Raw genomic sequence first — 25,270 nt, 5'->3', positions numbered from 1 at the left:
AATCTGACATCCGGTAGAAGCAAACACAAGTCTCTTTCTAGAAAAGGATCCTAGACCCAGAGTTCCACAGATTAAAATTTAAAAATCAAATCAATTACTACCACAAAAAAGAGGAAACAAGTGACAAGAGTTAGGAAAAATAATAAATTTATGCCCTCAAGGACTTCAGATATAGGAATTTTCTGAAATATAACCATGTTTAACATATTACGTAAATAAAAGATGAAATTGGAAAAATAAGAATACATTAAAATGTTAAAAAGACCAAAATACAGAAATAAAATGGGATTGTTGAAATTATGACAAATTTCCACTCATGGTAATGGCTGACTAGATAATTTTACCAACTGTTACAGTGAGCAAAGGAGCAAAAATAAAACTTCCTGTGTTCTTAAGACTTCTTAATGGAAGCAATGGAAACTAGAGTACAAGAGGTGATGGTCAAGATTCATTTTTCCCATATGGATAGCAAGTTGAGAAGATTATCCTTTCCCCACTGAATTACCTTGACATCTTGTTGAAAATCAACTGGCCATATAACTGGGTTTATTTATAAACCCTCTATTCTGTTTCAGTGATCTGTTTTATTTATCCTATGTCAAAACTACAGTCTTTATTATTGTAGCTTTATAGTTGTTCTTGAAGTTAGGTAGTGTAAATCCTTCAGTTTTGTTCTTCTGTTTGAAAATTATTTTTGCTGTTTTAAAGCCTTTGCATTTCCATTCAAAGTTTGAATCAGCTTATAAATTGCTCTTCAAAAAGGCTGCCAGAATTTTTATTTGAATGAGCCTAAGTGTACAGATCAATTTGGGGAAATTGACCTCTGAACAATAGAGTTTTCCAATTCGTGAACATGGTTTATCTCTTCATTTATTTACGTCTTCTCTAATTTCTCTTAACAATGTTTTTTAGGTTTTCAGTGTTTAAGTCTTGCACAGTTTTATTAAATTTATTCCTAAGTACAGTATTTGATGTTTTAAAAAATGGCCTATAAACAGAATAGCTTTTAAAATTTATATTTTCTAATCATTTGCTTTTAGAACAGAGAAATGCAATTACTTCTTTTTATTGTTCTTGTGTCCTGAGACCTTGCTAAACTTATGAGTTATAGTATATGCTTTGTAGATTTCTTAGGATTTTCTACATAGATAATTATTGTCAATAAATGGAGCAGTTTTCTTTTTAATTTTTTTTTTTTTACCTTATTACATTGAATAGGAATTCCAATACAATGGTGAAAAGAAGTGGTGAGAACAGACATTCTTCCTTTCCTTTGCCCCAGAATCTTAGGTGGAGAAGCATTCAGTATTTCCCCACTAATTGTGATGTTAACTGTAGGCTTTCTGAAAAGGTCCTTTATCACACTGAGAAAGTTTCCATCTATTCTTAGGTTGCTGAGAGTTTTTGTCAAGAATGGATTTTGAATTTTGTCAAATGCTTTCTCTGCATATATTTCAGATTATATGTATGGTTTTTCTTGTCTGGTCTGTTGACATAATAAAATACAGTGATTGCATATTGAATGTTGAACCAACTTTGCATTACTATGATGAACCCCACTTGGTCATGATGTATTATCCATTTTACATATTCAGGGATTTCATTGCTAATATTTTGTTAAGGATATTTGTATCTATGTTTCTGAAGGATAAACTACTCCCTTATTGAAAGCCAAGTCAACTTGTATCATAAAAGTCTTTTTTACTCCTAAAGCTAACCTATCATTAGGAGTAGTTTGCTTCATGAAATAGAGAGCTAACTGAATCTGGAATATTCAAACAGGGGTTATATGAAAAATTGAGCAAAAAGTAGTTATTTAGCACATGGAGTGTGTAACACATAGTGCTAATAGAAAGCACTATTTTAGTTAGATGAAAACTGGATTGGATGTACTATGTATTTATCACTTCAAATTGTATCTGAAGGTATGACTGTTTCATTCTTGTAATCAACAAAATATATTTTTGGTACTTGTCAGAGGATTTAACCTTGACCCTATGCCACTAAAACTTATTAAAAGTTTTACTGAGAGAAATTGTATTTATTTATTGTTTTTTAAAGAGTATGCAGTTCACGCATACCTTCACAGGTTGTTTGAAAATAGACCAGGGACAGTATAGCGTTGTGTTTACAAGTACATGTTCTGGGGTTACATTGCTGAGGTTTGAATATGAACTCTGCTGCTTTCTTACCTATGTGATCTTAGGCAAAATACTTAAATTTTCTGTATTTCGGTTCCCTAAAAAATGAGGATGAGAATAATACTTCTCATAGGGTTGTTATATTCAGTGTGTAATGCATGATAAGTGCTGAGAAAGTTTCTGACACATAGAAAATATTTAAAATGTCAGCTATTGTAACCAGAGACCTCGATTCCTGAGTCCAATTATGTTCTTATTTCATAGACGTGTTTTCCATTACACCATCACTTTGCAGGAAGGTTCACTAAAAGAAAGTCTTATAAAATTCTTATTATGACCAGGTAATGACATTATCTCCATTTTATAGATGAGGAAACAGATGCTTAGAGAGTTCTGTAGTTTGTCCAAGGCCATTTCATCTAATAAGCACTCATACCCAGACCTGCATGATTCCAAGCCCTGCTTTTAACCACTCGGCCATGTTTTATTTGGCCTGATCAACCTCAAGCATGACCAAGCATAGACTGGCTTGTAATGCAACTACAAGTAATCATTATACTCCTTTTTGTGGTTCGTATTTATTTCCTTATGACTGGGGGGTGTGCTTAGCTCTTCTGCTCAAGGTTACAACACTAATTTCATGGGGTTTCGATGAGCTAATGTCAGCACAAACTTACTTTGACAGGTAGAAATAAAATGATAACTGCTGTTATCACTGTCACGATTGCCCTGATAATTAATAGTTGTGATAGTAATGGTACTGGTAGAATCATATGCATGGGAAACCCCATGAAAAGGCACTAGTTTTTTCTCCATTCTCAGATAAGAATCTCTCCTGTTTTAAACATCTGCAACGTCGGACGACCCAATGCCTGGTTTGCTCAGGGGTTAAGGGGTTCCCCGTGTTGACTAAAAAAAAATGAACAACCTAAAGTTGAGAGTTATGTTTTATTAGGTGGGCATTCTTAGGACTTCAAGCCCGGGAGACAGCATCTCAAATAACTGAGAAAACTGGTTCTAGGAGTTGAGGGGGAAGCCAGGATATATAGGAATTTTTCCAACAAAGGGCAGGTAGTCGGAACGTCAAACGATTATTGTTAATTATAGAAAACTAGATATCTCAAGTGAAGGAATTTAGCACTTTTCTATATATGGGAAGATGCAAGAATCTGGGCTCACTGAAATCATTCCTTCATTATGCACCTCAGCTATCTGGGGCCAGTATCCTGTGTTTTCTGTCTTTCTTTTTCTTTAATTTATTTTTTTATTGAAGTATAGTTGATTTACAATGTTGTGTTAATTTCTGCTGTACAGCAAAGTGATTCAGTTATACACATATATACATTCTTTTTTTATATTCTTTTCCGTTATGCTTTATCCCAGGATACTGAATATAGTTCCCTGTGCTATACAGTAGGACTTTGTTGTTTATCCATTCTATACGATGGCTGGGAGTTTAGGGTTAGTAGCATCCTGTGTTTTCTCATCCTGAGGTTCCTCAGGCTGTACCATCGGGGGTGACTGCAGTCTGATGACTGCTAGGTGGCGGGCGTTCTTTGTTTGCATCCTGAGTTCCGTCAGGGCTCACCATTGGGGTGGCTGTAATGTGATGGCTGATGGCTGCAACATCCTTCGTTTACTGATATGGCAGGCAATATTTTATTACTCATCCGGATGGGACTTTTATTGTTAAAACTGGGAAAGTCCTGGGCAAACTGGAACAAGTTGCTCACCCTATTGATAAACCCTAACCTATCCCGACTAGCTTTTGCCTTCTGTCGTTGCTCTATCTCCTGGGTAGAGGCAGAGACAGAGACAGAGGTCACCATTTTTAGGAAATAACAGTCCTTCACATATCTGAAGACTGCTTCATGTCATTCTCAATTTTTCTCCTAGGTTAACCAACAGGTTTTTACCAAGGACTCACTTTACCTGGTGTATTGTATCAATATTCACTGCTCTGAGGGCTGCAGACTAAATGGGATGCAAAATCACTGCCCTGAGGGAACTAAAAAAGGTGGTTCTTTTTGCCTTTGCCCATCAGCTTTGTTTTCCAACTCTTTAATTATCTGTATTGATTTGCTTTGAACATCCTGCAAATTCACCATGCCTTTTGTAATTGGTGGAGACTAGAAATGTACGAAATACTCAACTTCTAGGTGACTGTTCCATGCTGCATAGAGTAAGATCCCATAGGGGCTCTGAGGACCCTACTTCTACTTTTATATTCGACTGTCTTGTCTGCTTTAAAACTATTTTAAGTCATCACCATATTGTAGCAGATTCTGGCTCGCCCTGAAGCTCTTATGCCACTGGCAGTGGAGCTAATCAGTACCTAAGATGGAATTCTTCACCACAAGCATCAGGATTGTCCATAAACTACTCTGCTTTGTATTAATCTCAGTGGTTTGAAATATAAAAATTATACTTGATCTGGTGTTTACAAATAGTTTTCACAACAAAAAATGAAATGCATATCTTCCATAATTCTAACCATCAACTGTCTCTAATTTGCCATCTGCCTTTTATTAAATTGCATTTGGACTACTTTCTCTAGAAAAAAAAAAAATTCTACCCTTGCCAATTACCCTCCTATACATATTAGTTTAGGAATTCAGACCCATGTCATAGTGACCTTATTCCTTGATTTGAATCTTTTTACCATTTAAACACAGACAATATTTCCCTGAAACAGGTGTTTAGAAATATCTGGGGAACTCCAACGGCTTACAAAGAAACGAGTTCACTTTGTGTTTCTATCTTAGGCCCTGGAAATACTTAACCATTTAGCATTTTGTTTTTGAAATACAGTATCATTTATGGTCTAGACACCACAGACAGCTGTTCAAATTCAATTCAAATGGGCCTCGTTTCTGCAGTATTTATTTAGCATGTCTAGCTAAATCTCTGAGTAATCTTGCCTGAGTCCTTAAACAGGGATTAGAAAGTACCAATTGTTGATTTTTCTTTTCTTTTAAGGTACATACTAACGAGAAATTTTCTATAAAAGTTTGGTTATTACCTTTAAGCAAATAATTCTCAATTTTTAAAAAAAATTTGTTTTTCTTTATATGGCAGCCAGTCAGTGTGGCCAAACATTTAGGGAAAATTAACAATAAATGTATTAAATGGAAGTTTACCTTGACATATAATCTCTTTGAAAAGTAAAGGCTTAGATTCCTCTCCTCCCTGTTGACAACATTGTATGTAGCCACACTGGAAATTATAGCTGCTTTCATGTTTGAGAAAACTGGAACATTTGAATTACAAACATATATTTAAAAAAACATGTGTTTTCTGTTCTACTCATTGATACATATTTGTGTACATTTCTTTTGGCCTGGCAATATCATTAAATTCCAGAAGTTTTCTCTTTATTATGGGTCACTAGGTAATTCATCAAAAGAATAGTAAAAATTTGGATATGTTGCTTTATCATATAACCATGAAAGTTTCTGAGTGGTGTTATGTTTAAGAACAGTTTTTAGGTTAATTTATACTTGCTTCTAAAGCATTGGGAACTGTAAAATTATACATGTATTATAATAAGGCTGTTTCATGTACTTGGATAGAGGCTTATAACTGCCACCTTTCTGTTAGTATGAGTGAGAAGAGAGTTCATTGCTTTGCAATGCTAGCACATGTTTTGGTTTTGTTTTGAAATAATTATTTTTACTTGGAATTAGGCAAGCATAGCCATTTCATGTCTCCTGTGCATTGAAGGGCAAATTCCTTACCTCTGATGTCCTTAGATTTTCCCTAGTGGTTTTTGCTCCTCGTTGGAGAAAAGCAAGTAATTAATTCTGACTACTATGATTGGTTCCACACATTTGCACTAATGCTCCCATGTATTGTTTTGAAATGTCATAACTTACATTGAGTAAAATTCACCCTTTTCATTGTAGAGTCCTGTGAGTTTTGACAAATACATACAGTCATGTAACCAACACCACAATCAAGATATAGAACAATTCCATTATCATCCTAGTTATTTTTGAAGTGTAAATAGAAAGAAGTTCAGTGTTTCATGTGTGCAGTTCAGATATATTTGGGCTGACTGGGTGAGGTACACAAACAAGGATAAAGAAACCCAATGGATTAATGTACCCATTTTCTGGTTATACTAATCAAGGGGCTATAATGATGATGATGATGGTTATAAATCACTAATTATGTGCCACACCCTGTGTTAAGCACTTTATATGCATATTGCCTTCAACCTTATCAATAATCTGAGCCTTCATATACATTTTTTCGAATTTTTGAATTTTATTTTATTTTATTTTTTTATACAGCAGGTTCTTATTAGTTATCCATTTTATACATATTAGTGTATAAATGTCAATCCCAATCTCCCAATTCATCACACCACCATGTTCCCCCCGCCCCGCCCCTTTCCCTCCTTGGTGTCCATACGTTTGTTCTCTACATCTGTGTCTCAACTTCTGCCCAGCAAACCAGTTCATCTGTACCATTTTTCTAGGTTCCACATATATGTGTTAATATACGATATTTGTTTTTCTCCTCTGACTTGCTTCACACTGTATGACAGTCTCTAGATCCATCCACGTATCTACAAATGACCCAATTTCGTTCCTTTATATGGCTGAGCAATATTCCATTGTATATATATTTACCACATCTTCTTTATCCATTCGTCTGTCGCTGGGTATTTAGGTTGCTTCCATGACCTGGCTATTGTAAATAGTGCTGCAATGAACATTGGGGTGCATGTGTCTTTTTGAATTATGGTTTTCTCTGGGTATATGCCCAGTAGTGGGATTGCTGGGTTGCATGGTAGTTCTATTTTTAGTTTTTTTAAGGAACCTCCATACTGTTCTCCATAGTGACTGTATCAATTTACATTCCCACCAACAGTGCAAGAGGGTTCCCTTTTCTCCACACCCTCTCCAGCATCAGATTTTCTGATGATGCCCATTCTAGCTGGTGTGAGGTGATCCCTCATTGTAGTTTCTCTAATAATTAGTGATGTTGAGCAGCTTTTCATGTGCTTTGCGGACATCTGTATGTCTTCTTTGGAGAAATGTCTATTTAGGTCTTCTGACCATTTCTGGATTGGGTTGTTTGTTTTTTATAGTATTGAGCTTCATGATCTGTTTATATACTTTGGAGATTAATCCTTTGTCCGTTGATCCGTTTGCAAATAGTTTCTCCCATTCTGAGGGTTGTCTTTTCGTCGTTTGTCGTTTCCTTTGCTTTGCAAAAGCTTTTAAGTTTCATTAGGTCCCATTTGTTTATTTTTGTTTTTATTTCTATTACTCTAGGAAGTGGATCAGAAAAGATCTTGCTGTGAATTATATCAAAGAATGTTCTTCCTATGTTTTCCTCTAAGAGTTTTATAGTGTCCGTTCTTACATTTAGGTCTCTAATCCATTTTGAGTTTATTTTTGTGTATGGTGTTAGGGAGTGTTCTAATTTCATTCTTTTACATGTAGCTGTCCAGTTTTCCCAGCACCACTTACTGAAGAGACTGTGTTTTCTCCATTGTATGTCCTTGCCTCCTTTGTCATAGATTAGTTGACCATAGGTGCGTGGGTATATCTCTGGGCTTTCTTTCCTGTTCCATTGATCTGTATTTCTGTTTTCATGCCAGTACCATATTGTCTTGATTACTGTAGCTTTGTAGTATGGTCTGAAGTCAGGGAGTCTGATTCTTCCAGCTCTGTTTTTCTTTCTCAAGATTGCTTTGGCTATTCGGGGTCTTTTGTGTCTCCATACAAATTTTAAGATTTTTTGTTCTAGTTCTGTAAAAAATGCCATTGATAATTTGATAGGGATTGCATTGAATCTGTAGATTGCTTTGGGTAGTATAGTCATTTTCACAGTATTGATTCTTTCAATCCAAGAACATGGTATATCTCTCCATCTGTTGGTATCAGCTTTAATTTCTTTCATCAGTGTCCTATAGTTTTCTGCATACAGGTCTTTTGTCTCCCTAGGTAGGTTTATTCCTAGGTATTTTATTCTTTTTGTTGCAATGGTAAATGGGAGTGTTTCCTTAATTTCCCTTTCAGATTTTTCATCATTAGTGTATAGCAATGCCAGAGATTTCTGTGCATTACTTTTGTATCCTGCAACTTTACCAAATTCATTGATGAGCTCTAGTAGTTTTCTGGTGGCATCTTTAGGATTCTCTATGTATAGTATCACGTCATCTGCAAACAGTGACAGTTTTACTTCTTCTTTTCCAATTTGTATTCATTTTATTTCTTTTTCTTCTCTGATTGCCATGGCTAGAACTTCCAAAACTATGTTGAATAATAGTGGCGAGAGTGGACATCCTTGTCTTCTTCCTGATCTTAGAGGAAATGCTTTCAGTTTTTCACCACTGAGAATGATGTTTGCTGTGGGTTTGTCATATACGGCCTTTATTATGTTGAGGTAGGTTCCCTCTGTGCCCACTTTCTGTAGAGTTTTTATCATAAATGGGTGTTGAATTTTGTCAAAAGCTTTTTCTGCCTCTTTTGAGATGATCATATGGTTTTTATTCTTCAGTTTGTTACTATGGTGTATCACATTGATTGATTTGCATATCTTGAAGAATCCTTGCATCCCTGGGATAAATCCCACTTGATGGTGTTGTATGATCCTTTTAATGTGTTGCTGGATTCTGTTTGTTAGTATTTTGTTGAGGATTTTTGCATCTATGTTCATTAGTGATATTGACTTGTAGTTTTCTTTCTTTGTGACATCCTTGTCTGGTTTTGGTATCAAGGTGATGGTGGCCTCGTAGAATGAGTTTGGGAGTGTTCCTCCCTCTGCTATAGTTTGGAATAGTTTGAGAGGATAGGTATTAACTCTTCTCTAAATGTTTGATAGAATTCACCTGTGAAGCCATCTGGTCCTGGGTTTTTGTTTGTTGGAAGATTTTTAATCACAGTTTCAATTTCAGTGCTTGTGATCGGTCTGTTTATATTTTCTATTTTTTCCTGGTTCAGCCTTGACAGGCTGTGCTTTTCTAAGAATTTGTCCATTTCTTCCAGGTTGTCCATTTTATTGGCATATAGTTGCTTGTAGTAACCTCTCATGATTCTTTGGACTTCTGCAGGGTCAGTTGGCTGCGTTGGGTCTTTGTTGCGGTGCGTGGGCTTCTCATCGCACTGGGCTCCCTTGTTGCGGCGCTTGGACTTCAGCAGTTGTGGCACACAGGCTCAGTTGCCTGAGCCTGTGGGGCCTCAGCATGTGGGATCTTTCTGGACCAGGGATTGAACCCATGTCCCCTGCATTGGCAGGCGGATTCTTAACCACTATGCCACCAGGTAAGTCCCCACATACATTTTAAAGATGAAAAATCTCAGATACAGGGAGGTTAAATAACATTCCCTCCATAATGTAGCCAGAAGGTGGTAGAGGTGGGGTTTGTACCCATATCTGATTTTTAAGTGTGTGTTGTAAGCCAGGATGTTTTCAATCTGGCTTTCGATAGTGTCAATGATATTTAAAGAACCTGATATTTCCTTGCTGTTCCTGATCCAATCCTCATGAACAATTGATAAAACACTGAATTATATTGAAAGTAATACTCATTAGATTAGTTCATTGATTCAACATGTTTACTGGATGCTTAGAATACACTAGGCACTGAGTATAGAGCAGTGAATAAAAGAGACAAAAATCTCTACCCACCTGGAGCTTTATTCTAGACAATAAACGAAACAAATGAGTACAATATAAGGTATGACTGTGGTATAGGTACTGCTATGGAGAAAGGAAAGCAGAGAAGGGGGCTAAGGAGTATTCGGGGGATGTGTCCATTTGTATAATGTTGGTCACTGAAAAGCTGACATTTGAGTAAATACTTGAAGGAGGACGGGGGAGTCAACCCATTGTACATCTAGGGGAAGATGGAGGAAATGGCAAGTGCAAAGGCCCTGAGTCACATGTGTGTCTGACTTGCCCAAAGAACAAGACCCGTGCCCCAGAATGCAGAGTAGTAAGGGGGAAACTAGGGGTTTTATCACAACCACTCTAGCTCTTCTTTTGAAAATTGATTAAAAGGGACAGCATGGAAGCAGGAAGACCAGTTGGAAGGCTTTTGCAACAACCTAGGTGAGAGATGATGGTGGCTCAGATCAGGTGTTGGCAGAAGAAGTGGTGAGAAGTGTCAGGATTTTGGATGTATTATGAAAGTAGAATCCTCATCATCTGCTGAGGGATTGGAAGTGGGTTGTGAGATAAGTCGAGAAATTAGTGCTAAATCCAAGGTTTTTGGTCCGTGCCGCAAATTTAACAGATTGTGTGAGTTTGAATTCTAGGAAAAACATGCACACTTCATATGCTTTAGAGGCACCTAAATGGAGTGGAAAATTTGAAATTGTATTTTATTGGCATGGTTTTAAAATATTTAAAATTTTGAAAGAATCCTCAAAACTGACACATATATTATTAATCTATAATAAATAAACACATCATTTAACATCACTTTTCTGGGTGTTAATTTTTAGACATTAAAAAAGGAACTTTTCCTCTTTCCATTTAGGTAACTTAGGTTGCAAGCTCAACAAACACATGCATAAAAAGTAGAAACCTTTGGTGCTTTTTGACAATTTTTTCCTCTAGATCCTCTAACACACAAACATATGTTTTTCTTGGCCAAGACTGACTCCTTATTCAGTGGTTTAATTTCTCAAATATATGGAGTTTTTCAGGGGTTCAGATGTAAAAAGTTTATTCTTTTGACCAAGTCAAAAGACTAGACAAGGAATTTAGAGAGTTTCATCAAATTATAAGCACTTGGAACTGATAATATATACCAAGTTGACCCTTTGGTTTCAAAGTGAATTAAGTTAAATAATGGAGATTGAGTAAGCGCTCATTTAACTTTTGGAGTAATGAGGACTTTTACGTGTGGACTTTATCTCAACGTGTTAACACCCTCATCACCCTGTAGAATTATTTTGACAGCATATTCATGACCTTTCTTTTTACCTATCTGACTCTTCTACCAAGTTGCCCTAAGGTCTGCTAAAATCTCCCTAAAACATTATTCCTTATGTGCCATCCCCCTCCTTTCAGAACCAAGATTCCAGTCCAAATTCGTTAGCTTGGTATTCGGGATCATGCATTAGTCTGATTCATCTATTTTCTCTCTCCTGCCTATTTTCTCTGCTTTCCAATAGTTAGCGTTGACTTTAGGCAAGACAATCTCAATATAGTCTGCCTCATACACACACACCATGGCTCTCTCCTTTCTCAATGTTCTTTTGCATTGTCTATGCACTCTAAACTACTCAACTAACATGTACTACAGATTTTTTTTAAATTAATTAATTAATTTTTGGCTGTGTTGGGTCTTTGTTGCTGTGCGCAGGATTTCTCTAGTTGCAGTGATCAGGCTTCTCATTGCGGTGGCTTCTCTTGTTGCAGAGCACGAGCTTTAGGCATGTGGGCTTCAGTAGTTGTGGCTCGTGGGCTCTAGAGCGCAGGCTTAGTAGTTGTGGCACAGGGGCTTAGTTGCTCCGTGGCGTGTGGGATCTTCACGGACCAGGGATCGAACCCAGGTCCCCTGCATTGGCAGGTGAATTCTTAACCACTGCACCACCAGGGAAGTCCCATACTACAGATATTTCTAAACACTCACCAGGTGCAGAGAACTATATGAGCGTCTATATTACCTTGTGCGTCTCTTTGCAGGTTTTGTTGCTGGAATCTCTCTTATCATCTCCTCTGCCCCACAGTGATTCCCTCAGTAAAACCACCTCCCCTTCAAGGGGAGTGAATGATTCTTTGGTCAGAAAACTGCACCCGTTGCAGCTACTACATTTATTATGATCTTTTGCAGCCACCTAGACTTAAGAATGAAAAGCTAGGTCTTTGTTAGCTAGGTCTAATAACAATAACTTAGTAATTCACCTTTATTTTTTTTATTTTTATTTTATTTTTTTGTGGTACACGGCCTCTCACTGTTGTGGCCTCTCCCGTTGCGGAGCACAGGCTCTGGACGCACAGGCTCAGCAGCCATGGCTCACGGGCCCAGCCACTCCGCGGCATGTGGGATCTTCCCGGACTGGGGCACGAACCCGTGTCCCCTGCATTGGCAGGCGGACTCTCAACCACTGCGCCACCAGGGAAGCCCAGTTCACCTTTACTGAACACTATTTATGTGCCAAGTCCTATTCTAAGCTCTGTACGTATATTAACCCATTGAATGCTCATGACATGGTAAATGTAGCCAGTTGGGGCAAGCTACTTGCTTCATCCAGTCTATAGCTGGATGCCATGGGGACTGAATGGTTTATAAGCAATATTGCTACAGTGACCTTAGCTCTCTGCTGTGGGTCATTCAGAAATTTCATCAGCATATCTTCAATGCCTTCACCTGCAGCAGATAAAACTCTTGAATAGGACAAGCAATAGAAATAGCCTAGTGGTAAATCTCCAGAGACTTCTCTTCAGTTGCTACAAATCCATCAGTTAATCCTTTGTGGAATTAATCTTTAGGCCACAGAAGATTTTCTAAGTGTGCTGTATTAGTCTGTGTTCTCCAGAGAGATCGATATCTATATATCTATATCTTTATCTATATCTATATCTAATCTTAGGAGACATTCTAGGAATTGGCTCATGCAATTATGGGGGCTGGGAAGTCCCCCAGTCTGCTGTCTGCAAGCTGGAGAACCAGGAAAGCCCATGGTGTAATTCAGTCCAAGTCCGGAGGCCCGAGAGCTAGGAGCCTGTCGGAGGGCACGAGAAGACTGATATCCCAGCACAGGCAGAGAGCAGGTTCTCCCATCCTCTGCCTTTTTGTTTTATTCAGGCTCTCCATGGATCGGATCATGTGCACCTGCATCAGTGAGGGTCATCTTCTTTACTCTGTCTACTGATTCAAATGCTAATCTTTTCCAGAAACATCCTCACAGACACACCCAGAAATGTTTTGCCAGCTGTCTGGGCAGCCCTTAGCCCCATCAAGTTGACATATAAAATTAACCATGACAGGTCCATCCCTTGTCAACCTGGCACCCATACCCACCTCCTTATTCTCCAAATAAAGAAAACCAGGAGGTCATAAATCTACCTAACGTGATACAACTATGCTGTGTTTAACCAAAAACACACTAACTCCTTCCCCAAATGAGGAAGTAAAGCCCTTGAGTGATGTTCACTCCTTTCTTGAACGTTGGCAGGGTCCATTTTTCTGCAATTTCTGAAGCCCTCTTTTTCTGACTTTTACATCATTTGCCTCACTCTGGTCTTTCTATACCTCTCCCAAGCCCCCATGTTGATCTTAGCGGAAATTCTCTGAGCACAAAGGCAAGTTCTTATCATGTGGAACTATGTTTCTCTGAACATCTTCTGGACATAGATTTGGGATTGGGCAGGTTTAAGGATTGCTAGGAGAGGTACCAACAATATTAGGAAATGACGCTACACAGCATACCAGTCAGGTTCTTGGCTGCAAACAATGAAATGTTTATTAAAGATATTGGGTAGCTCAAAGATTCATTGGAAAGGCTACAAAATCACTCATGAGAAGATGGCTGCTCTCACCCCCTGTGATTGCCAGAAGTGACAGTTTGTACTGCAGCTACTTCTGCATCAGGAATTTAAGCAATTAGGCAATGCTACTCTAGGCACTGCCAGGAAGGGAGAATGTGAACTCCCCAGACCTTTGTTCTCTTGTGTCCCAGGTCTGGAATCTTAAGTCTGGTGCTCTGATTGGCAGAGTCAAGGTTACATGCCTCACCCTGGGTACAAGGGAGAAGGAGGCTGGGGAAATAAGTATTCAATAGATTCAGCTCCCTGTACTCTTGATCTCAGCCAAGACTTACGAAGTGGGTCATTCTCCAAACATATAAAGTACTTCAGATCCATCTGTTTTACATGACTGATGTCCACTACAGACAGTGATAGAGAAAAAGTAGAAATTCCAGCTACAACATTTCATCACTCTGGAGTCATCTACATAAGTGAAAGCAGCCAGCTCTTAAACCTTAATATCCTTGGAAGATATCATTGAGATGGATTACCATCCCCAATGTTCAGATGTAGAATGGGAGATCTGGAAAGTTTAAGTTACCTGTCCGAAGTCACATGCTTACAAGATATCGGATCTGGGATGTGAACTCAAGTCTCTCTTTAAAGAATCTGTGATCTCTCCATTATACCATCCTGAAGGTTTTTTGTTGTGCTGTTGTTGTTGCTGTTTTTTCATATACAGGCAGGTATTTATTATGTAGATATTGGTGCTAATAATCTAGCAGTTTTGAACATCTGAAATGAGCTAGTAATTTCATTAAAATCATCTCATTTAATTCTGCCAACCAGCTTTACAGATATCATTAGGCTTATTTATGAGATTTTGGGAAAAATTGAGATTCAGTGATAAATAAATCACCTATGGGCACACAGTAAGTAAAAGATGCAGAATATAATTTTATGCTTATGTGGTTTTTAAAAGTAAAGTAAAGTAATACCTTAAAAGTTTTCCCCTGACAAATTATAATTATATGCTGAAGTGTTATTTCATCTTAAAAGGAATCTGTGCCATAATTTCCTCTCAAATTTTTTCTCTCATGTATTTCAGACTTAAGCATTTTGATATTTACTTATACATGAAATTTGAAAAATATTTCAGAATAAGGGTAATCTCTAATCTTTCCTAGAAGTGTAAGTTTATTATTATTTTTATTTTATTGCGAAAACAATAAATGCATGGAATAAAAAGATAAAACAAAACAGAACTATGTAAAATAGTGAAAATTCCTGCTCTCTCTAGAAGTAACCACTTAAAATCATTTCTGGTTTCAGCACTTCAGGGATTATTTGATATCATTAATAATGTGTTTATATAGGCCCCATTTCTTGATTTGTCAACTTTAGACAGAATTTAATTAATTGCCTTTATGAAATAGAAAGAATTTAGCTAATTATAGTTTCTCTTACCTTTTCCTCTTTACCAAATTTTATTATATTTGATATACTATTAATTTAATTTATTCTTTTAAATTTCCTTTATAATTTAACATAATAATCTCTTAGGCTTCTACTTCTCAATCTGTCAACTTCAGACAATTTTCTTGTTCTCTTTTTTTTTCTTTTTTTAATATTTATTTATTTATTTGGTCGTGCTGGGGCTTAGATGCGGCGGGCCGGCTCCTTAGTTGCGGCATGTGAACTCTTAGTTGTGGCATGCATGTGGGATCTAGTTCCCTACCAGGGATCGAACCCGGGCCCCCTGCATTGGGAGTGCGGAGTCTCATCCACTGCACCACCAGGGAAGTCCCTCTTTCTTTATCTTATCCTGCCTTTTCCAGATCTATAAATCTCCCAGCTGTATTTTTTTTAATTGCTAAAGTTTATAAATGTTGCAGGTTGCTTTGTAAGTATTATTTAGTCTTCTGTGCTTTGACTATAGGTGTGTTTTTAAAATTGAAAAATGATAAATATTGGCGATTGTTATTCATAGCCGGACTATAAGAAAGAAATTAAATTATTTCTCACAAAACTTGGGCCACTCAAGGGAGGGTTAGAGTCAATGTCAAATGGATTCTCTCCTGCTTTATTAGATGCTCAGCATTGTTTTGCAATTAAGTATGCCTTAGATACAGACCATGATTTTCTTGTTTTAGCTGTTTTATTTTTCCTACTCTGCAGCTTCTAGTTGTTTTTTCCTTATTGAGAAGAAATGTATACTTTTACCTTATTTTTAAGATAACTCACCCTCTTCTTCATATTAATTATTTAAATGAATTGACTTTCCTTCTTGGATTTAACTGACTTGCTGTTGGGGTGAAAGCAACAGTAGAGAGCTTTCCCCACCCCAAACGTCAAAATGAGAGGGACTTTACTCCTGGGGGATGACCTTCATACTAGCACTCCCCTGGAAGATGATATATTTTCTTTAGTAAATCCAGCTCTGCTTTTGTCACAGTGCAAACATTCCTGCTTCCAGGTTCCTGTATGCGTAGAGGAGAGGTGGTAGGAGATCTGTCGCAGAGGTTAATATACTGCCCCCTTATCAATAAGTTGATTACTGTATTGCCACGCATCCCTGCCACAGCTGTGCTTACGGTCAAGAGGAAAGATTCACACATTTGCTGGGTCTTTTCCTGGACTGAGGGCTCTGGACCTGAGCTTCTTCCACTCTGGCTACCTGGAAATAAGATTCCCATATGTGTTCTCTCTTCTGGTACTCTGTCATGTCTCTGGCATGCTGATGGGCTTCTCTCCCTCTCTCAGCACTGTTACGAATTATTCCCTTTTATACATCTTTACTGACATTTCACTGATTTGGAGAAGATAGTAAACTTATGTACTTGGTTTGTTATCTTGAACCAAAACCTCCCTATTCATGCTTTGTTTTTTAATTGCAATTATGGCATACTGCTTGAGATTTCAATAAAAATTACATTATAGCTACTATGCTTTGAATATAGATTCAGGAATGGGTGTAACTTAAAAAAGGGTTTCATTTAGCCAAAATGTAAACCACTACAGTATTTAAAGAGATAATTTCAGTTACCTGAAATGTTCGCTCAACTGGTTATCTCATTCTTCAAAGATTCCAATTATATGTAGCATCACTGAATTTTATTATTTTATTATGGCTATTTCGCCTTAGAATTTGGAGGGTATTCTTCTGTCCTTGTCTTCTGGATTTTAATTGTTATATCTGTATAATATCTTTCTTTCTCTCTCTGGTTGCTCCTAAGTCACTTTGCCTCTGGCCTTTAGCAAATTCAGTGCAATATGCCTGGGGTGGGTTTATTTATATGTATCTTACTTGGAATTAAACACGATTTTAGAATTTGATTCATATCTTTCATAAATCCTGGAGAATTCTATTTTTATCTCTTTAAGTAGTATTGCCTCTCTGATGTAATCTCTATTCTCTTGTTTTGAAAGTATCATTGGACATATGTTAGATTTTTTCATTGTATCTCTGTCTCTTTTTTCTCTTATTTTTTCTATCTGCTTTACTTTCTGTGCTGAATAAGAGTATAATTTCTTCAGCTGTATCTATCATTGCAATAATTTTCTCTTCAGCTGTGTCATATCAACACTTAGCCCATTCATTTGGTTTTACATTTAAATAGGTTTAAAAAAAAGAATTCTGGACGTTCCATCTGGTAATTTTTTAAATTCGCCTTGTCTTCTTCTTTTCTTAATCTGTTATTTTTAATGATTTTTAAGTCTCTCTATTACATCTTTAATCAACTTTAACATACTCATTTCATAGTTTATATCAGAGAGTTTTAGCATTTGAATTTCGTGAGAGTGGAGGTACTAATAACACTGCTTGGTTTTCTGTCTCTTGTTCACATGGATTTTTTTTTTTCATGCATTCAGTAATTCTGGATTGTGAATTCATCATAAGCGGGGCTTTATCTGTGAGAATCCTTGTGTGAAGACTCGTTCTTCTGGAGGAATTTTGAGTTTGCTTCTGCCAGGGATCCCAAGCCTATTACTGACTTTGTGTAATCTTTAATGTTACTTTCTCATTCTAGGATTCCAAGACCACACGAATATTATAGTTTCAAATCCCAGACCCATGAGAGCTGTTGCCCCATGATGAGGAATTCTCAGAGGAGGTTATTTTTTCCTACCCAGAGTCTAGACTGAGATAGATATTTTGTTGTTGTTGTTGTTTTCCTGTGTTATTGGGTGGATTATTATTTTCTAGTTACTACTGAAAATTACAGTCCTTTGAGTGTTCTGACATTATATGAGGTTCTTACATTTCTAGCTCCTAGTGGGCTCAGGCCATATTTTCTGACCATGAAGTAGGCATTAGAATTCAGACTCTTGAAAACTGAGATGTATGAACACATACAACCCCATAGGAGCAGTTGAAATTTCAGTTTAAAAAGTTACCACTTTGGTTTTCAGTTCTTTCTCCAGTCATTTCTGATATGTAAAATATGACCATATATTTCCTTAGAAACTCACCTTGTATTTTGAAGGATGAAGGTGATTTTTAGCCAGAATTTCTAGATGTTTTGCAATGGGAGATTTTGTCATTTCTATCTTTTTGCATATTGTCTTTTCTGTCATTTTTTCAGGAAAAGGAAGTACATAATTTACTTTTTAAAAATTACATAAAAACATAATTTTAAAAGAATAGTTTTCCCACTCAAAAACTTTAACCTTGTCATTTTAGTATATCCTCTTTTCTTTGAATTAAAATTATATTTTCTGAAGAAGAATTAAACTATAATATCAAATTTGAAATCATGGCAATTTCAATAGTTTTAACAGTGTTGAATTCTTGGCAAAATGTCAGTAGTTATTTCAACTGTGAATCATTTTTAAAAATACCTTCTCATGTGGAAGAAGACAACCTCTTTTTTAAAAAACAAGGCATATTTTTTCATAATTACAATATTTTAAAGTTTTATTGAACTATGACGCACAATAAGCTGCACATATCCAAAGTCTATATAATTTGATAAGTTTTGACATATACATGTACCTGTGAACCACCATCATAATTGAAAAAGTGAGCATACTCATTACCCGCCAAAGTTTCCTTGTGCTCCTTTGTAATTCCTCCCTCCTGCCCCTACCCAGGACCCCAACTCTGCATCCAGGAAACCTACTGATCTGCTTACTGTCACTATAAATTAATTATTAGATTAATTTGAACTTTCTAAAATTTTATTTAAATGGATGTGGTGTATACTCTTTTGTCTGTCTTCTTACCTCAGCATAATTATTTTGAGATTCATCCATGTGGTTATGTGTTTATTCTTTTTATTGGGATGAGTAGTATTCCATTATGCGATGCTGATATACTGATATACCATACTTTGTTTACACATTTACCTGTTGATGAACATTTGAGGTGTTTCCAGTTTGGGGCTCTTACAAATAAAGCTGCTATGAACATTTGTGTATAAGTATTTGTAAGAACGTACAGAGAGAGCAAACATACCCATTGGTTGTAGAATATAAAAGAAAGAGCGAAATCAAGAATGGCTTCAAGGTTTTTGGTCTGAGCGTAGAAATAATGTACTAGCCATGGGTTGAGAAGCAGAAGGGAGTAGGAAGGACAGGTTTTGTTGTGGGCAGGGTGTTGAGTGGAATTCAGTAGTTTGGTTTTTGACATATTGAGTTTGAGACCTTATAAAAGGGAGGCAGGAGGGCCAGAGTCAGAGAGAGGGGAAGGGAGAGGGAGAGAGAGAGAGAGAGAGGCACTTGAGGATGGCTAAGCTGCTGGCTTTGAAGATGAAGGAAGAGACCATGAGCCAAGGAATGCAGGCAGCATCTAGAAGGTAGGAGTGGCAAAGGAGTAGATTTTCCCCTAGAGCCTCCAGAAGGAACATAGCCCAGCTGACACCTGGCTTTTAGCCCAGTGACCTCCACAACTTTGAGATAATACATTTGTGTTGATTTAAGCTAATAAGTTTGTGGTAATTTGTTACAGAAGCCACAGGAAACTAATACAAAGCCTTAAGACTGGATGACATCATCTAGAGAGCAAGTGACTGCTGATAAATATCTTTAGAATATTCCTATCCTCTATCTAGACCAGGGGTCCCCAACCCCTGGGCCGTGGACCAGTAGTCGTCCGTGGCCTGTTAGGAACCGGGCTGCACAGCAGGAGATGAGCGGCAGGCTAGGGAGTGAGTGAAGCTTCATCTGTATTTACAGCCGCTCCCCATCGCTCGCATTACCGCCTGAGCTCCGCCTCCTGCCAGATCCGCGGCGGCATTAGTTTCTCATAGGAGCACGAACCCTACTGTGAACTGCGTATGTGAGGGATCTAGGCTGTGCACTCCTTATGAGAATCTAATGCCTGGTGATCTGAGGTGGAGCTGAGGCGGTGATGCTAGCGCTGGGGAGCGGCTGCAAATACAGATTATCATTAGCAGAGAGGTTTGACTGCACAGAGACCATAATAAATCAATTGCTTGCAGACTCATATCAAAACCCTAACAGCGAGTGGCAAGTGAAAACAAGCTCAGGGCTCCCACTGATTCTGCATTATGGTGAGTTGTATAATTATTTCATTATGTATTACAATGTAATAATAATAGAAATAAAGTGCACAATAAGTGTAATGCGCTTGAATCATTCTGAAAACACCCCCTGCCCCCCACCGTCTGTGGAAAAATTGTCTTCCACGAAACCAGTCCCTGGGCCAAAAAAGTTGGGGACCTCTGAATGCTGCTTTGTTCCTTTTTGCCTTGCTGGCTATAGGAGCCACGTGGGCTCAATTCGGTCCTCACTGCAAATCACTCTGCCCTGTTGGGATGGAGACAGTGCTAGGTTTGCTCACTGTGACATTTGGGCTTCAGGCCTGAAGGCTTCTCTTTACTTGATATCCAGGGTTTTGAAATTCTGAGTTTTGATCACCAGGTCCACTATTCAATCCCTAGGTGTCTGGGTACTTTTACGGCTTCTGGCAACTTCAGTTTTGTTCTTTGTCACCACAGTTCCTCAACCTCTTGATTGTTAGTTGTTTACCTGTTTCGGAGCCTGGATATACTCATCTTTGCTTCACATGCCTGGTTTTGACACTCTTGCTTATACCCAACATCAGATAACACCTTTTAGGAGTCCACTGTTTCATTTAGTCAGCACAGCATGCCTTCAGGTAGTTTAAAATGCAGGAAACAAGGTTAAGTTCAGACAATGTGTTCAGGGTTCCCACTGGTAGAACTGGGTTTGAAAGTAGATCGGTCTGTGGGAAATGTCCGTGCTCTTTGTTACGATGCTGTGTGGACTCTTTTGATTGCTCCACCTTATGAATGCTGAGTTGCTTCTGACAACTCCTCTCCCCTAACTAAATGGAGGGAGAGTTAATGTCTCATTTGTCAGTCCCAACCCAGACTGCTCACCAGTCCTATTTTGGCAGACAAACATGCTTCAGCAGCTACCCACTTCTATCTGCATTTGTAAATGTTGTATCAGTATGTAAACATTTTAGCTAAATACATTCAGAACACTTGAATTTGTATCAATTATCTTTTTGACAGTTAATTCAATAGTAAAATTCAGTTCTTTCTCTTGACAATGGAATTGAGAGGAGGGGGTCAGGGGTGGTAACCTCATGATATTAAAATAACTAAAACCCTTCAATCCCTTGCTTGAAACTTTTATAATCTTCCTTAGAACAAAAAATCCAAAAAACAAAAATAAAATCTATACCATTAAGAATATTATAGCTTCAAAATACTGCCATGATGCCTAAGAAAATTATTTCTATAAACTACTCCATTCGTCATAACTTATTTTACCCCAGATCAAAGGCCTGGCTCTCCACTGAAAATAGAAACCCAAGAGGGTCCCAAGCCAATGAATCAGCAATGCAGTCATCCTCACATCCCCAGGAGTTGAGTTGCAAGAGACTAAATGTGTAACTTCTATAATAAAAGGTAGCGGCAGCATTGTTATTTTTACTCAACTTTTACATAACTTGAGAATTCTCAGTCTCCAAATCTAAGAGTGGCAGGCCTCCAAGGAGAGCCTGCACGTATCAGTATTCTGCTGGGGCTGAATCACGTCTCTTGAGGTTGTCTCTGGTTTCCTCAGTGGGCTGCTGCTGACCTCCTCGAGAGCCTCCATAGAAGGCAGGGAACTGCTCAGAGCTCTGGGGGACAGGCCTGCATTATTGATGTCTACACAGCAGGTTGAAAGTGATCTTGGGTCGTTTCCTGGGTCAGCAATGCTTCAATTGCAGCTGGTGTTGGGGACCACTTAGACCACAGAAGCAGCACTCACGTTGGGGGGGGGGGGCGTGTACGTCTCCTTCTCAACACTACCTCTATCACGAGGACACACAAAGATGAATGGCCAGCCCGAGTGGCAGGGCCGCCTCTCTCTGCGAGCTGCATACAGAGCGCTTTGTGTCCCGGTCGGTTGCAATACTTCCCTTCTGCCCGAGGCCAGCTGGCTTCTCCGGGGCTGCGGAAAGTATCGCTTGTTTCGGAATTGGTTAGAGTTCAATCTCAATTATGTCTGGAAACAACACACATTCCTTTCCCCCTTCTGTATGACTGCAGTGTTAATTTCCAAGTAAACTTGTGCAAGTCGCTTTCAAGTTGAAAGAGCCACACAACGTTGACATTTATTGGGCACCGCCTTTTCAGCCTTCCTGGCAGCGTGGCCACGGAGGTGTGGCCCCTCCACCGGGGGCTGGGAGGCTCACTCTTTCCAGCCTTCACGGCCCACCCTAGAGCGAGGCTGCAAGAGATTATTTGGACAGGATCACATTCAAATCTGCCTCTCCTCCACCCACACGAAGCCTAATTTCAACTTTTCCCCAAGTGGTATAAAACTGGAACCCTAGACCAAGTCCAAGAAAGAGAAGAAAGATGATATAATTTAATTTGCTTGTCATTAAAAAGTAACTTTTATTATGTGCACGGCTGGCTGCCTCCTTAGACTTTTATAAGGTAGTGTTCTCACCAGCAGTAAAAGAAACGTAATCCTTCTCTGACGATTTTAAGTTCTACCTTTATGGCTCTTTTTTTTTTTTTTTTTTAAAGCCTTGGTGATTCAGCTGATCAAGTTTCTGAATTCCTTTATGTGCCCCCAATACATACTTTATTTAGACCTTGATCTGATGAAGAAATGAATGTCATGCTTTTTTTCTTTTTAAATTTTTTACAGCACACAACACTTTGAGTCGTGAGGTGCACCTGTTTTTAGTGTCTGCACATACTCAGCCGGGCGTGTCGCTGAGTCTGCCCCTGCAGCTGTTGTTTTGCCATAAAAAATACTACTGTATTCATGTAGGTTTAAGCCCTGTGAACTGTAAGTTGGACTTGTTAAGGGGAGGCCTGCGACTCTGTCTGGACTGCTGATAATAGCTCAGATAAACATCTCACACTGACCCTCACACAGTAGCATTTATACTAATGGGAGGAAGTCTCTCAAACAATATACAGTCCAGCAGACAGCAGATGTGGACCATGCAAAATTAATGATTAACTGCGTGCCAGTGTGTTTGTCAGGGAACAGTCCTGCTCTTTAAGGGGCTTATATAGTCTGTGAAAGAAATTAGCTCATGAGAGGAACTCATAAGGATAAAAGGAAAAACTTAAGTGGAGGCCTGACATATCCTGCTTTTCTCACAGGGCAAAAATTTAAACATAATGGTCTCCTTTTTGCAGTGTGAAGTTCTGACTCTGAAGTTGGGGCAGATCATCCACTTGTTAAAACAAGACATGAACATTCTTGTTATTCCTTCCAGGGGCAGAGGGATGGTGTGCACTCAAACTGAACTCTGTACCAGAATGAAGGGGGAAATTATCCAACAATTATCCTAGACATGGAAGACCGTGAAACCAAAAATAATTAAGAAAGTGACAGCAGAGGAGGAAATAAGACTAGATGTTCATAATTCATTACCACTTTGGACTAAACAGGCTTTAAAATGCCCAGAAAATCTCATCAAAGTTCACAGGTAAAAGTAAAATAAGTATTAGGCAAGTAATAGCAGCCTTGTAATTTATCAAAGATGATGTATTGCAAGGAGTATAATCTCCCAAAATATCTAGTTAAATGAATTTCATAATGATAATTTTTTTCACATGACTTAAATTCCCTTCCTGGATCCCAGTGATGGTTCAGCAGATTAAAGATAATAGGAATCTAGGAATTACTATGACCAATGTAGATTCTGTAATGTGCCTTTAGCTGGAGAACCCCTGGTGTCCCGGTGCTTCTGCCAGCCCTGCGGCTCCTTCAGACAGGGTCTCCTTAACTTGAGCCGGCACACCTTTGCAAAGACAATATGCAATCCAGAAGCGTTGAACAGCTGTTCATAGAACTTTGGGTCTGGTACATTTGGCCTACTTTTGAGTAAGGAGTAAAGTCAGTGGAATTAGAGAGATTGGCCTTGGAAGTAAGAGAACATGTTAAAAAGGAACTAATATAAGAGGAGGTGGAGACAGCAATTTTTTTTGCCTTACATCCAAGGCGTCTGTAAACTGGTTTGGGTCTTCTTATCTAACTTCATTTCCTACTGCCTTCCCCACCTCACCCCACCCCAAGCTGATTCTTCCACCCAGAGAAGCTGGTTTATTTGCTGTTTCCCCACATGTTCTATCTTCTACTTCATGGAGTTCCTGAAATTCATCATTCCAACACACATTCTTTTTTTTTTTTTTCTTTTTCTTTTCTGACTTTGATTTACTTTTGTCCTTATTATATCATTTAGCTTATTCTCCTAACAATATGTGTTTTGTTTTGTTTTTTAAAAAACATGTTTTGATTCTTTGAGGACAGGGAATATCTATATGTCTCTATGTATTTGTGTGTGTGTGTGTGTGTGTGTGTGTGTGTGTTTGAGAATCCCTTGTGATATCTGTCAGAGAGCTAGACAGGATGAAACAGGTGATTGATAAAGGTGTACAACATGTGTTTTATGACCTTTATTCAGTCTGTTTGTGTTAACGTCCTCTTTCAGTTTTAGATGGTGTAGCCCTCTTCATATAAGAATGAAATAACCACATTAGCGCTTGCAAGACCACTCCCCTTCCTACCAAATCTCATTTGCACTGGCTGTCCCACTTTGGTCCTGAGACTGTTTTTCCTCCCAGGTTTGGTGTATTCCCTCACCATCTGGGCCAGGATAGAAGGACATGGGACTGGACATTGTTTTTATATATTATGCACATCTGATTCCTTTTCTTTGTGTCTACAGTTGACAGCTGTCCCATACTATTTGGATGCAGAAAATGATACAATATGGGAAGTTAACTGTTTGACTTAAAACTTTTATTCTGAGTATTTCAGCAGAGGACTAAGGGGGTCTAGATTGTCTCTTCATGGGCAGTTACGGGGTCTGCTCTCTTGACAGTACATTTGCCAAAATGCCGCGATCAAGAAGATAATAGAGCCCAGCATATCCCGGAGGGCTGGCAAACTAAAATTGCATATCTGGAGGAGTGATGCCTAGGTGTTGGAATTTTACAGTACAGTAAATGGAAAAAAAAAATGGGATACAGACTTTAAAAATGTTTTCATTTTGGAAGGTAAGGGTGTTAAGAAAAAATAGAACCCCAGGGCTTCCCTGGTGGCACAGTGGTTGAGAGTCTGCCTGCCGATGCAGGGGACACGGGTTCGGGCCTTGGTCCGGGAAGATCCCACATGCCGTGGAGCGGCTGGGCCTGTGAGCCATGGCCGCTGAGCCTGTGCGTCCGGAGCCTGTGCTC

The sequence above is a fragment of the Orcinus orca genome, chromosome 18 (assembly GCF_937001465.1).
Source record: "Orcinus orca chromosome 18, mOrcOrc1.1, whole genome shotgun sequence".
Classification (NCBI taxonomy): domain Eukaryota; kingdom Metazoa; phylum Chordata; class Mammalia; order Artiodactyla; family Delphinidae; genus Orcinus; species Orcinus orca.
Note: the sequence above shows the minus strand (reverse complement) of the source record.